The 12,492-nt window shown below is 52.7% G+C and overlaps 1 protein-coding gene across 2 annotated transcripts in view; it reads left to right on the top strand.

Moving 5' to 3' along the window:
- Positions 1-2,337: 2,337 nt before the first annotated feature.
- Positions 2,338-12,492, top strand: part of HIVEP3 (HIVEP zinc finger 3) — a 129,766-nt gene continuing 119,611 nt past the window's right edge. For both annotated transcript variants that reach the window (XM_060089630.1, XM_060089629.1), the window contains exon 1: positions 2,338-2,404. The gene's annotated coding sequence lies outside the window, so the exon portion shown is untranslated. The remainder of the gene's footprint in view (positions 2,405-12,492) is intronic.

Genomic DNA, 12,492 nt, shown 5'->3' with positions numbered 1-12,492 from the left:
AAAGAGGGGAGACCTCTCCCAGATGACTGCAACTTGGGGTGATGGGTACGTCTCTAGAGGCAGGAACCATTGAGTTGCCTGTGGCAACATAGGAGGATGACTGAATCCATTAGGAGTTTCCAGTGGGGCAGGGCCACCCTTCAAAGCTAGGAGAGGGTCCTCATCCTGGGGCAGGAACAAGGCTGTCGTCTAAGCCTTTGTGCAAATCACAAAATGTCACCCCTCTGGGCATATGAATTATAACAAGACACCCACTTGCTCCCACCTGGAGCTGCTCCCAGCCAGGAACAATAAGCAGGGCAGAGAGGGCAGGAGTGGAGTGAGGGGCAGGGTCCTATCCCACGGGGTACCCTGTCTCACTTGCCCTAATTAAGAGAAAGGCTTATGTCAAGGGCAGGCTTGATTCAGGGTGTGAAGGACGCAGGAAGGGTAGAGAGGGCATTTCAGACAGAGGAAAGTCTGTGCAGAGACCCCCAAAAAGTGAAAGCTGGTGGAAGGTTGCAGAGAGTGCTGGCAAAGGACGCAGAGGGTTGAGCTGCAGGAGATGCAGCCGGTCGATGGGGCCTTTGTCAGAAAGGGGATGACCCAATTAGAGCTGGGATTGAGCTCTGGGAGCTGATGGAAGATGGCGGGGACTGGGCTGGTGGTGATCAACAGAACAGCTGGGGGCCTTGGCAACCAGCCAGCGGGTGTGCAATTGTGTACGTGAGTGTGCAGGCCCAGTGAGTGTCCAGCTGCGATCACACCTCCCTCCACCCCCTGCAGGCCCTGGAAGTGTGGTTTCCTCCCCAGGGCACCTAGGAGTGCAGTGCCCCTTTGGAAGTCCGGGTTTCTCCGTTAAAGCTGGTGGTCTGGGAGGGGTTTGTTTGCTCTAACCTGGCTTTGGAGGGAAGGTGGAGGCTCTGCTGGAAGCTGTTGTATGGAGAAGTACAGAAATCCCCGGGGCCATTAGCCCCGGCCTAGATGGCCTCTGGCCAGAGGGAGCCTAGATGGCCTCTGGCCAGAGGGAGCCTATTCCTGTGACTGGCAGGGCCTTGAATTTGAGGCCATCACTTTGGAGTCAGAGGAAGCCTGGGGCCTCCGAGGCCTTTGTGGAAGCCCTGGTCAGCTTAGTAGTCAGTCACCCTGTGGGTACTTGAACTTCTGTGACCTGGAGAGGGAGTGCCTCCTTCAGCTGGCACCCTGGGCACTCAGCTTGCCTCACTCTTGTCCTGACTTTGGCCCCAGGCCCCAGAACCTCCTGAGGTTGTTCCCAGCCAGCAGAGGCCAGGCCTGGCGTCAGCCAGCGTCAGCCGCCGTCCAGCAGCGAGTTGACCTCGGGTGAATCACCTGACAAGTCCGAACCTCAGGGTGCCGCATCTGTAAAATACAGATCCTGGTGAGGTCTCCAGGCCCTGGCCGTTTTTGCTTCCTCGGGAAGCAGCCCCGTCGGGGGCCCGGCTGGGGGCGGGCCAAAGCGGGGACCAATGTGCTCAGGTCCCAAACCTGGGATCCCGTAGCTTCTGGCAAAGTGAGGCCGTTGGGGAGCCCCGGGGTGGCCCCACCCTCACCCTGAGGCTGGAGCCCAGGGAGCCCGGCCAGGCCTGCCCCGCCCAGCGCTCCTGAAGGTATATTCCCGCCTTGGGAGGCGCGGGCTTCCCGGAGCGGGGCTGGCACACGAGAGCAAGGCGGGGACCGCGCACTCTGGGGACGACGATGGACGCCCGCCGGGCGGGCTGCTGCAGAGTAGGGGCCCCGCGCGGCGGCGGCGGCGGCGGCGGCAGCGACCGGGGCTTCCCTGACTGCCCTTCCCGGAGGGCCCGGGAGGAAATGACAGCGCGGGAGCCAGGGCGGGCGCGGAGGGAGGGGCGGCGCCCGGAGTGACACGGCCTGTCACCGCGGAGGCCGCCTCGCAGACCCTCCCTGCGGCCTCCGGGAGCCGGGGATTCCCCAGACGCAGACCCTCGCCGGCGGCCGCCCGCCCGCCGGGACCCGGCCGCCCGGGGACCCCAAGCGGCGGGCAGCGAAGCCGGGTACGCCGGGGCCGAGACGGCCGGAGAGGCGCCCCGTGCGGGCGCCGGGGTCCCCCGGGCTCGGCGACAGGAAACTCTGGGGAGTGAATGGAAAGAAGTGGGTGGTCCTGCCCCTGCGACTTCCCCTGACATCACTGCCCAAATAAGGAGCTTCCAAGCGGCCGCGGGGCGGCCCAGAGCCGCGCCCGCCGCCGGCGCCCGCCCGCCAGCCCGCCCCGCGCCCACCCCGCGCCGCGTGGGCCGCCAGCGAGCGCCCCGGGCACCGCCGGGCGGAGCCGAGCCGGGCGGAGCCGAGCGAGCGGGCGCTGCTGAGCCGCGTGGAGGCAGGGCGCGCAGCCCAGACCAGCCCGCCGCAGCCCAGCCCGGAGCCGCGGAGCCGCGGCCGTCCGCAGGTAAGCAGGGAGCGCCCGCGCCCCGCGCCCCGCCGCGGCCTGGCAGCTGGGAGCCGGCACCGCCAAGCGCGCCAGCAGCCCTGCCGGCCGGCAGTGGGAGCACCCTTCGGAGCGCGGCGGGTGGGAGAGGGCTGGGCGCGGGCGCGCGTGCAGGAGCGCGTCGGGCCAACTCCCCGGACCTCCGGGACTCCTCCGCAGCCTGGGGTTGCCTGGTAACGCGCTCTCCGCCTGCGTTTCCCAGACGCTACTTCTGTCACCGCCCCGGGGTGACACCAGCGTTCCCGCGTTCACACTTCTCTCGCACACTCGTGCCTGGTACAGCCTCACTCGGCTCCTGTGCCCCGAGCAGACCCGCACCCCGCCGCGCCTCCTGGGCCTCGCACTGCCGGACAAGGCGGGACAAAGCACCCCGGTGGGAACTGCCGAATGACTTTGGCAGCCCTAGCCACGCTTCGCCCTGGAGGCGGTGGCAGTTTCAGACTGTCACAGCAGACCGGCCTTGGGCTCCTCCCCGGGCTTACTGGGAGTGAGTTAAAACTAGCAGTGATCTGGCTCCTCTTGCCCCCTTGCAGAGTGGCACCTGGCACCGGGGATATAGCCGAGGGGGATGTACCTGGCATGGTCAGGAGGGTGTGGCGACTGGCAGGGAGCTAGTCCCGGCCTCCCAGCCTGGGTGTTTCCAGAGCGGCTCTCACTCCATGGGCATTTCTCTGAGCACCCTCCCCTCCCCTCTCAACCAGTGCAGGCTGCTTGGGATCCCGGACAGCAGTGGTGGCTGCTGCAGAACAGGTGCAGGTGTGTCCACCTCGACATCTGGCAGGGGGTTCTGTGAAGTGGCTACAGTTGCTTCTCTGTAAAATATAGTATGTGGTTATTGACGACTTGATCAAGGTCATAGGGAAAAATGATAAAGGCAAGTAATGGGTCCATCATTTCGTGGCTCTGGGCAGATTCCTTAATATCTTTTGGGCTGCATTTTATCATCTGGAAAATGGGGATGAGGGTCCTCAGAGGAATGTTGTCAGGGAAAATTGAGATCATATAAGTGAAAATGTTCTGTAGATATAGAGCCCTGTGCACATGCCAGTTACTGTGGTTTGGATGGTTCTGGGCTGGTGTTTGCCATGGCTCTGCTCTGGGATTTAGGGAGACTGAACGCCACTTCTGTTCTGTCATCTGCAAGAAAGGGGGCATTAATCAGTGTCCCGTGTGCCTGCTAGCAGATTCCCCAAAGTATGTTCTGTGAAACATTAGTTCTGAAAGCTGTGCCACGAGTAAGATTTCCCTATCCTAGTAAGTCTGGCAAATTCTGCAAGCTCTCTATAACCCTTCTGGCCAATCATAATCCATATTGGCAAATTAAAGGCTTTGAGAAGTACTGCAATAAAAAAAAAGTTTAACATTGTTAAACCCAGCATTTCCCTGGTTGACCCTGTATCCCTTTTCGGGTTACACATGCTTGTTCTCCCAGGAAACAGTGCTTCTGGAGCTACCAATAGACATGATGTGATGTCGTCCAGTTGCTAAGTTCTACTTGCCTTCTTGAATGAAGAGTAAGCAGAGGCCCAGAGGAGTTGAGTTCCTTATCTGAGATCACAGCTAAACAGTGGCCCAAGGTCACCCGGTAGTTAGTGGTAAAGCAGGGACCAGAACCCAGACTCCTCATCCAGTGCTCTCATCCCATTCGGTTACATCCAGAAGTTGACAGGTCTCTTCTGCTGCTTTATGTGGACACTCTGCAGAATACAGTTGGCAAACATAAAGATTTAAATGGATTCAATGATGATCAGGTACCTACTATGTGTCATTTGTTGGGGGCGGAGGGAGACTTTAGTATGTAAAGTTCTACCAGATGTGGAGGTTGTGGTGAAGAGTAATGGCACCAGAGTCCACACACACACACACACACACACACACACACACACGCACTCCTACACACTCACACATCCACTTCGAAACACAAATCCCTATCTCCCTACGCTCTCAACCATGCTCACACACTCGACCCCATATACTCATTCACACCTGTGCCCCTACACCCGCACACACACTCCTACACATGCACACACCTGTCTCTGTACATGCACATAGCCACTCCTGTACACACTCATGCACATAGCCATCCTGTGTGCTCTAGGCTGCAACCAGGAGGCACTAGTGGCAATGGGCACGTCCCCTTTTTCTCATGTCCCTAGAGCTGGGGGCGTGTGCCTGGCACCAGCTCCCCAAGATGAGTATCGAGCACGTCGGAGGCCCTGGCAGGGCCAGTCTGATGTTTGCATTTCCCCAGTGTTTTCCCATTTCTCCCATTTTCTGCCATACTTATCCCCCCACCTTTTTTCCATCAGCTATTGTCTGGTCACACATGATATGACTGAAACAGCTCTGGCTTCTATTGTGTCGTTTGTTTTAATCAACTCTCAAAGCTCGGTTAGGGAAAGGGCTTGGTCTCATTAGTTGGATTGGAATCCCCAGCTCCTAGGAGTACGCCTGGCACAGAGGAGACGTTCAATAAGCATTTATTGAATGAGTGAGTGAGTGAGTGAGCGAGGGACTGCTGGCCACTAGGTTGCCCGTGACCCAGGCAGACATCCAGGTGGATTCGCTGAGCATGTTTGCTGAGGGCCTACTGGGACCTAGGCCCCTTTTTAAGGCAATGCTTGCATTCTAGTGGGAAGAGAGAACGAATCGTAATGGACAAGGTAATGCTCACTGGTGTTACACACCATGAAGAAACTCCAACAAGGCAGTGAGATGGAGAGTGTCAGGGAGGAACGGGGGAAGCCGAAGACGGCCCTAGGGCATCCTCTCGGAGGAGCTGACATTTATCCTGAGACCTGAACCGTAAAAAAAGTGATAGCCCTGCCAAGATCTGGGAAAGGAGTATTCCAAGCAGAAGAACAGCAGGTACAAAGGCCCCACCGCATGAAGGAGCAGGGCTGAGGGTCCGTGGAGAGGCCACACGTGTGGCCACTGCTGATTCCCTTACCAGCACCGTTGAAGGGGGCATTGGCTGGTGTCTGGTCTGGGACCTGATTGTCTTCATGGTACAATCACAAAACCAAACTTGGTGCATCCCGGGCTTTGGGGTGTAGGGCTGCCTCGGCTATCTAAGAGGGCTGCCTTCCCATCTTGTCCACCCCCCACCCCTATAAATGAGGAAAGGGTTGGGCTCCTAAGACCCCTCCCAGCTCTGCCATAATAGAATCTGATGCTCTGTGTGCAGGAGGATCACAACAGTTCAGGTGGTCCATCTGGAGGGACTGTGAATTAGTTGTGCCGCTTCCATTATTAATAACCATGATGTCATACATCTGTGTGGTTCCTGATGGGCTGCAGAGCAGTCTCTCCTGTGGACTCATCTGCCACGTGGGGGAGGGTTAAGAAGGGGGGTTGGTGGCGGTGGGCAGAGAGACCTCAGAGACCGCCACATGCTGCTGCAGGCTCACCCCAAGCCACTTCACCCCCGAATCCCTGCTTCCTCAGCTGCAGAGCAGTACACAGGAGAGCCTACTTCCTGAAGCCCTGGGGCTGTGAAGTGAGAATCAGCATGTCAGGGCCTGGCATGCCGTCGTCGTAGGCACTTGGTAGCTGTTGGTTCCCATTTTACAGATGAGGAACCCAGAGCTAAGAGCACTGTGGCTTTTCTGGTCCACTCCTATATCTCCATTCTTCCCAGCCCAGAGCTTTGAAGAACTATGCTGTTGAATTGATTTGCCGAAGGTTGCACAGCTAGTAAAGGACTAACCCAGGACTTTGGGCTCCCAAGTCCTTTTCATAAACATCATGCTGTTTGGGAATAATTGTCATGGTTAATAAAGACAGACCTTCACACCCCATCTGTAGATGATCAGAATTATTGTTGTTTTGTGGAGAATCCTAAAATTGTAAGGTCTTGGGTTCTGAGGCATGATATCCTTTGTAAAGCATTCAACGAATATCTTAAACATGTTGGAACCTTCTGGAAGAGTGTGTAGATTGAAAGAATGACCTCCTGAGGAGAGTTGAGAGCAGTGGTTTAACCAAGAGTGTCCTTTCCTGTCACCTGAGGGCTTGTAACGGAAGAGTTCCTAGTTCTACCCCCACTGTCTGATTCAGAGCTTCTAGGGGTGGCATCTAGGCATGTGGAGAAGCCCCCTGGTGCTAGAAGTTCAGCCTGTGGATGAGAAGCCTGGCCAGCTGGATGCCTGGGAAGTCTGGCAGGCCCTCCATCTGCCTCCTTAGCTGTGGCTCTAACCCCTCTGTCCCCAGCTCACATCGGCCACGTGGGAGGAGCATGAGCTGTGGAGCCCCACAAACCTGAGTTTGCATCTCCTGCTTTCTAGCATGTACCTTGGCCCCGTTCCTTTACCTCTCCCGAGCCTCAGTTTCCTCATCTGTAATATGGAATGCTCACTCTTCCCTACAGGGTGGCTGGGTGGATTATAGGAGACCATCTATGTCAGATATCTTATGAGATATCTGTGCCTGGCACGTAGTAGGTGAACAGGAAACAATAGTTTCAGTTATTATTATGAAAAATGAATTATAATAATAAAAACAACTGTAGTATTTGTGAACTGGTTGCTACTAAAGGGTTCAATAAAAATAGACCAATTTGCTCCAAACACCAGACTTCTGAGAAGAGAGTCCACTCCATATTGTAAACACCGGTCCTTGGGTCAAAGAATTACCAGCTCCGCCATCTTCCCACACCTCTTCGTTGCTCAGCTCCGGCTCTGGTGGGGAGCCGCGGGCTGAGTGGGAACCAGGGCCGGCCTCACTCTCCACACCTCCGGCAGATCCATGGGCTCAGAGTGGGGGACATGGAGTTTGAAGGTCAGTGTTGAGTTCGGGCTGTGCTCACCTATGTCAGCCTGTCTCCCGTTCCTGAGGTCACTGTGTGGAGGCAGCTGAGACGCAAGCACGTGGGCTTGTGGGAGTCACAGGACGTGGCACTTCTAACCTACGCTGTCATTCATTCATTTATTCTTCGGCTGTGGGTGGAGTCCTTCCGTGGGCTCAGCGTGGGGCTAAGCACTAGGAGTGCGCCTGTGTCCTCGCGAAACTCAGAATCTAGCTGATCCAACCACTCACTAGCCATGTGGCGTAGACACGTTGCATTTCCTCTCCCGATGTCAGTTTCATCATCTCTAGACTGGGATTGTTCTGGCTACTTCACCAGAGGCAGATCTTGGTGTTTTGAGGCCCCACCCCTCTCTGGAGTGCTGTCGAGGTTTTAGAGTCTCTACTAGAGCAGGCGGGCAGAGGACAGGGCTTCGGAACCGGCAGGAACTCCACTCTGCTGCTGGCTCTGCCAGGTACTTGCTGTGTGAGTCGCTGCATTTTTCAACTTCTCTGCGTTTCCTTTTCCTCGCTTATCGAATGTGGTTATGGCACCTTTGTTGTAGGGCACTGTGAGTGTGAGGTGAGATGATGATAAAGAGTACCTGGCTGTCAGTAAATGAGACCCCCATTTCCTTTCTGTCTGGCTCTTTACTGTCCTGCGCTTGGCTGCTTTTGGAACGTGACCTCTACCCACTGCTGCCCAAGATCATCAGGTCCCCGGGAATGGGCAGGGGCAGGCAGACAGCCCGCCCGGAGCTCAAGGAAATAAGCACATGTCCCTTGGTGAAAAGTGGGCCTGGGGAGGTGGTTCCAGCCCAAGAGGAATCAGGGCCAGGATGCAGAGCCAGGAGTCCTGGGTTCTGTCCAGGACCTGCCACCAGGTCACTGTGTGTCAGTTGCCAGTTCCCTCTCCTCTCTGAATCTCAGTGTCCTCACTGAGGCCAGTCTTCCAGATCCCCTGGCATCTTCCTGCCCTGAGAAGCCCATGGGCCTTTGATGTGCACACTGAGTAGCCTCAATAATGGAGTGGGCTGGTGGGGTATGGGGGTTTCACCAGTTTTTTCTAGCCTAGGCTCTACTGGAATTGATCGTGTGGAGAAGCCAGCAGACAGACTCTGGTTTCTAATTGGCAGAGCTGCTCATGGGAGGGGAGGCAGATGAAGGGACATTAATAGCATGAAATTAAATTAAAAGAAGGACATCACTCCATTTTTCTCCCTTAAAGAAGACCCAGAAGGCTCAAAGCCACCTGCTTGACAAATAGCTTTTCTCTCATTTGAATTCAATAGTGTGTTTGGATGGGAAGAGTTTGTTTTCAGATGATCAGGATGGAGGCAAGAGGTTGCAGAGTGACCCTGGGAATCCAGTCATTTACCGAACGTCTGTTGAATACTTCCCAAGTTCTAGGCACAGGGATGCAGCAGTGAACAAAACAGACAACAGTCAGTGCTCTCCTGGAGCTTATAGACTAGCAGAGGGAGGCATACCGGGAACAAAGGAGCTCATAAATGTGTAATACGTCAAATGGGTTAAGTGCCATGGAGGAGAAGCAAGTAGGGTAAGAAGTTCAGAGAATGCCAGGGGAAGGATACGGGGGCTCTTGTATGTAGGATGGTCGGAGAAGTTATCACTAAGGTGACATTTGAGCAGAGCCTTGAAGGAAGTATAGAAATGAATACACAAATTTAAGCAGAGTTGTCTTTCTCTACGGTGTACCTGAGAGCCTATGGAAAGATCTCATTTGAGGCTGAAATGGTCAGCTCAGTCAGGCAGCTCAGTCTCTGGGCCATCCTGCTTTAGATACAGGATGCCAAGTCTAATTCATGATCGTCGTTACACCTGCCTTAATGATAATAACAGTGAGCTGGATACGACTCTAAGTGAATGGGTCCTTAAACCTTCAAAACGCCTGTCCACATAGACTGGCTTATTCAGTCCTCTAACAAGGTAAAGGTATCATCTCCATGTTGTAGATGTGGAACCTGAGAACTCTATATATGGAGTGACAAGCCCAGGACCATATCCCAAGTGAGGGACAAAGTGAACATTCAAACCCAGACTCTGCCACCCATCAGATCTGTGTTTCTCCCTGCGGGGCAGCTGGGCACCCAGCCTACCACCTTGCATGGAGCAGAGGCTGATATTTATTTTTTTTGAAAACAAAAGTAAAACCATAGACTAAGAGGATATGATGACTAAATGCAATATGGAATCCTGAATGGGATCCTGGAACAGAAAATGGACGTTAGTGGAAAAACTGGTGAAAATATGAATAAAGTCTATAGTTGGGTTAATAGTAATGTATGAGTGTCAATTTCCACTTGACAGAAGTACCTTGGATATGGAAGGTGTTAACGTTAAAGGAAGTTGGGTGAAGGGTGTACGGGAGCTCTCTTCTATCTTTGCAATTTTTCTGTCAATATAGGATTGTTCCAAAGTGAAAAATTTATCCAAAAATAAATGAATAAATCCACATACACTCCGACTTGCCGGCCTCCTCAGGTTAATGAGGAGAGCCATAATGGGTCATCAAGTAATTGAATCCTTGCTGCTATGAGTCATCCCTAGAGTTGCCTGTGTGAGAAGGAGCAAAATTATAAACCAATGCCTGTAACCACGCTGGAAGAGGAATGGAGGAGGTATCTCCCCCGGAGGCTGCCCCTAGGTGAACTTCTCGTATACCGTATAACCTATATTTTAGGCTATACCAAGTTTGCCCTTTATATGTGATGAAAGGTCACCAACTCATTCTCACTTGATGCTGTAGCAGACAGATGGAAACCTAGTTTTATTTGTAGGGCTGCCTCATGTGACTCTATGAATCGGGGTGACTAATGGCAGTGAAAGAGTGGCAGGAGGTGGTGAGAACAGAATCGTAGAGGGAAGGTGTAACGCCGGTTTTCTCGTATGGTAGAAAACATCAGGGCCAGGGAACGGTGTCTCCTGGAATGAAGGAAAGAGAGCAGGGTCAAGGGCTTCCTTGCCGTGATTTCCTACTCACAAAGCAAGCGGGCTGGGGATCAGTCCCTCCAGCTGAAAACCACTGAGTCCAGAGCAAGTGATTGGTCCAACCTTGCTGTGCAACTGCCCGGGAGACACAGCTTAGCCTGTCTGGGTGACCTGGCCTCCTAACGGTTTCCAGAGGGCTTGTTCCTTGGCATGTGGGCATTTGGTTGGTGTAGCCCTGAAATGTAGGACAGGCAGAAGATGCTCAGATGGACAGGAAACCATCACCACGAGTCTGTTAGAAAGCATCTAATGTTTAAAAGAGTAGGGCAGCCACTCCAAGATAGACTTTATTTTAAGCAGGCTCTGATCTTGTGAAATAAAGAAGTCCGGCATTTCCCATAGTGTGTTTTCTAGAACACAAGTGCCATGGATGGAAAGATGTGTTACAGGGAGAAAATAAAAGTGCTCTGTGTGCAGTTTTCCAAGCTTGATTGATCAGAGCACTCATATATAGACACATACGGTTTTATATATATACTTATATATGTGCATATAAGGAATAGATTTTATATACGTGTGTGTGTGTCTGTATAAGGAAGATGTATACATATATAAGATCGCTGAACTAGAGTGCTATACAGAAACATTTTGGGAAACACTAAAGTTATCTGAGGTCAAAGCTGAAAAAAAACACCCCAAAATGAATGCTAAATTGTGACTCTAAAACTTGTTTCTGCATGTTCGTTTTAGCAAGTCAGTTTCCCACATTTTTTTTCCTGTTTTGTTAACTTGACTGCCCTTTTCTCAGAAGAAAAACGGCAAATGGCATGCAGATGATCCTTCCCCCTCCGTTGTGTACTGTGTCCAAGGGAGACTGAAGTACTGCGTGTGTTCCCTGAGATGAGGGTAGCCAAGCCATGTGACAGCTCGGTGGTGGGTCTCTAACCCAGAAACCCACGTGTGACATTGGTATTTGGTGAGCTAAAAAAGAACCTCATTAAAAATGCCACTGGAGCCCCAAATTCCGCCTCTGTCAGGTGTGGTTTTCACACAAGGGATCCCCAGCACTTCCACATACACAGGTGTGTTTGTCATCCTGTAAGACGAGCATCTTTACTGCTCCCAGTGCCAGGTCACTGGACATGCCAGGCTAGGTGAGATCACTCGTTGACTACATGACGATTTCTAGCTAAGCTAATCCTCACCCCACTCCCTGGTACCAGACTTTCTCACCCCATGTTGCCCCCAGGGGAGAGTCCTCAAAACTGCCGACCTGACCTTTGGAAACTGCCTGCCAGCCCCTTCCCAGCCGGGGTCCCACCTCAGCTTCCACGTCCCCTGACTCTTTACCCCCATGTGTAAATTCTGCCCCCACCCAAATCCTGCTTCTCACTCCTCCAGGCATGTTCCCAACACGTCCGTGTCCCGTCTAAGGTACAGGGTCCAGTTCCATTTTGTGATTGCCTCTGTTAGAAACTGAACTTCAGTTTCCTACCTGGCATATTATATCAATATGTACTTAGACTCCACAAGTAAAGTAAAGGATAAGTAACAGAAAGAGGGACAATTTAAGGAAGGAATTTTCTTTCTCTGTAGGTTAGATGTCGGGTAGAGGGAGCTTTTCAGATATCTCATTTGAGGATGAAACGGTTGGTTCAGCGAGGCCCTCAGACTCTGGCCTGTCCCTCATCAGACATGTGTGACCTCAGACGTCATTTGAAGTCTCCGAGCCTCTCTTTCCTCGGCCATAAACATGGATTGACGCTCCCACTTCCCTCTTGGGGTTTTGATTCAATGCTGTGAAACTTGCGGGGAGCCTAGAGCAGTGCCTCCTGCATAGAAAGCTACGAGTTGTTATTCTTAGGATGAGAATTCCATCAACCAACTAAAAAAACAACCAAGTTGAAAAAAGTGTGCGAAGATGTAAACAGGTAGTTGAGAGAAGTGAAAATGGCTCATAAACATATGACTAATGCTCTAGGTACTAAAAAAACAAAGGATGATAAATAAAAATGCATATAGATGGCAAAAATGTGAAAAAATAGAGACAATCTAGTGCTGGCAAGGGTCAAGGGGACTTGTGAGCCTAAATTGGTATCAATGAAAATGATAAAGGCACATACCTGCCCTGATCCTGAAATTCACCAGCTATGGAAACACACATGTACACAAAGATACACACACACACACACATATAAGGGTGTTCCCTTGCAGTGTTGTTTGCAGTTGAGAGAGCTTAAAAATGACCTCAATGTACAGCAGGGACGGCGCTTTAGAAAATTATGGTGAATTTGTACTGTGGAATACTTTAC

Source organism: Mesoplodon densirostris, chromosome 2, assembly GCF_025265405.1.
Source record: "Mesoplodon densirostris isolate mMesDen1 chromosome 2, mMesDen1 primary haplotype, whole genome shotgun sequence".
Taxonomy (NCBI): domain Eukaryota; kingdom Metazoa; phylum Chordata; class Mammalia; order Artiodactyla; family Ziphiidae; genus Mesoplodon; species Mesoplodon densirostris.
The sequence above is the reverse complement of the archived record's forward strand: the minus strand, read 5'-3'. Positions and strand labels throughout refer to the sequence as shown.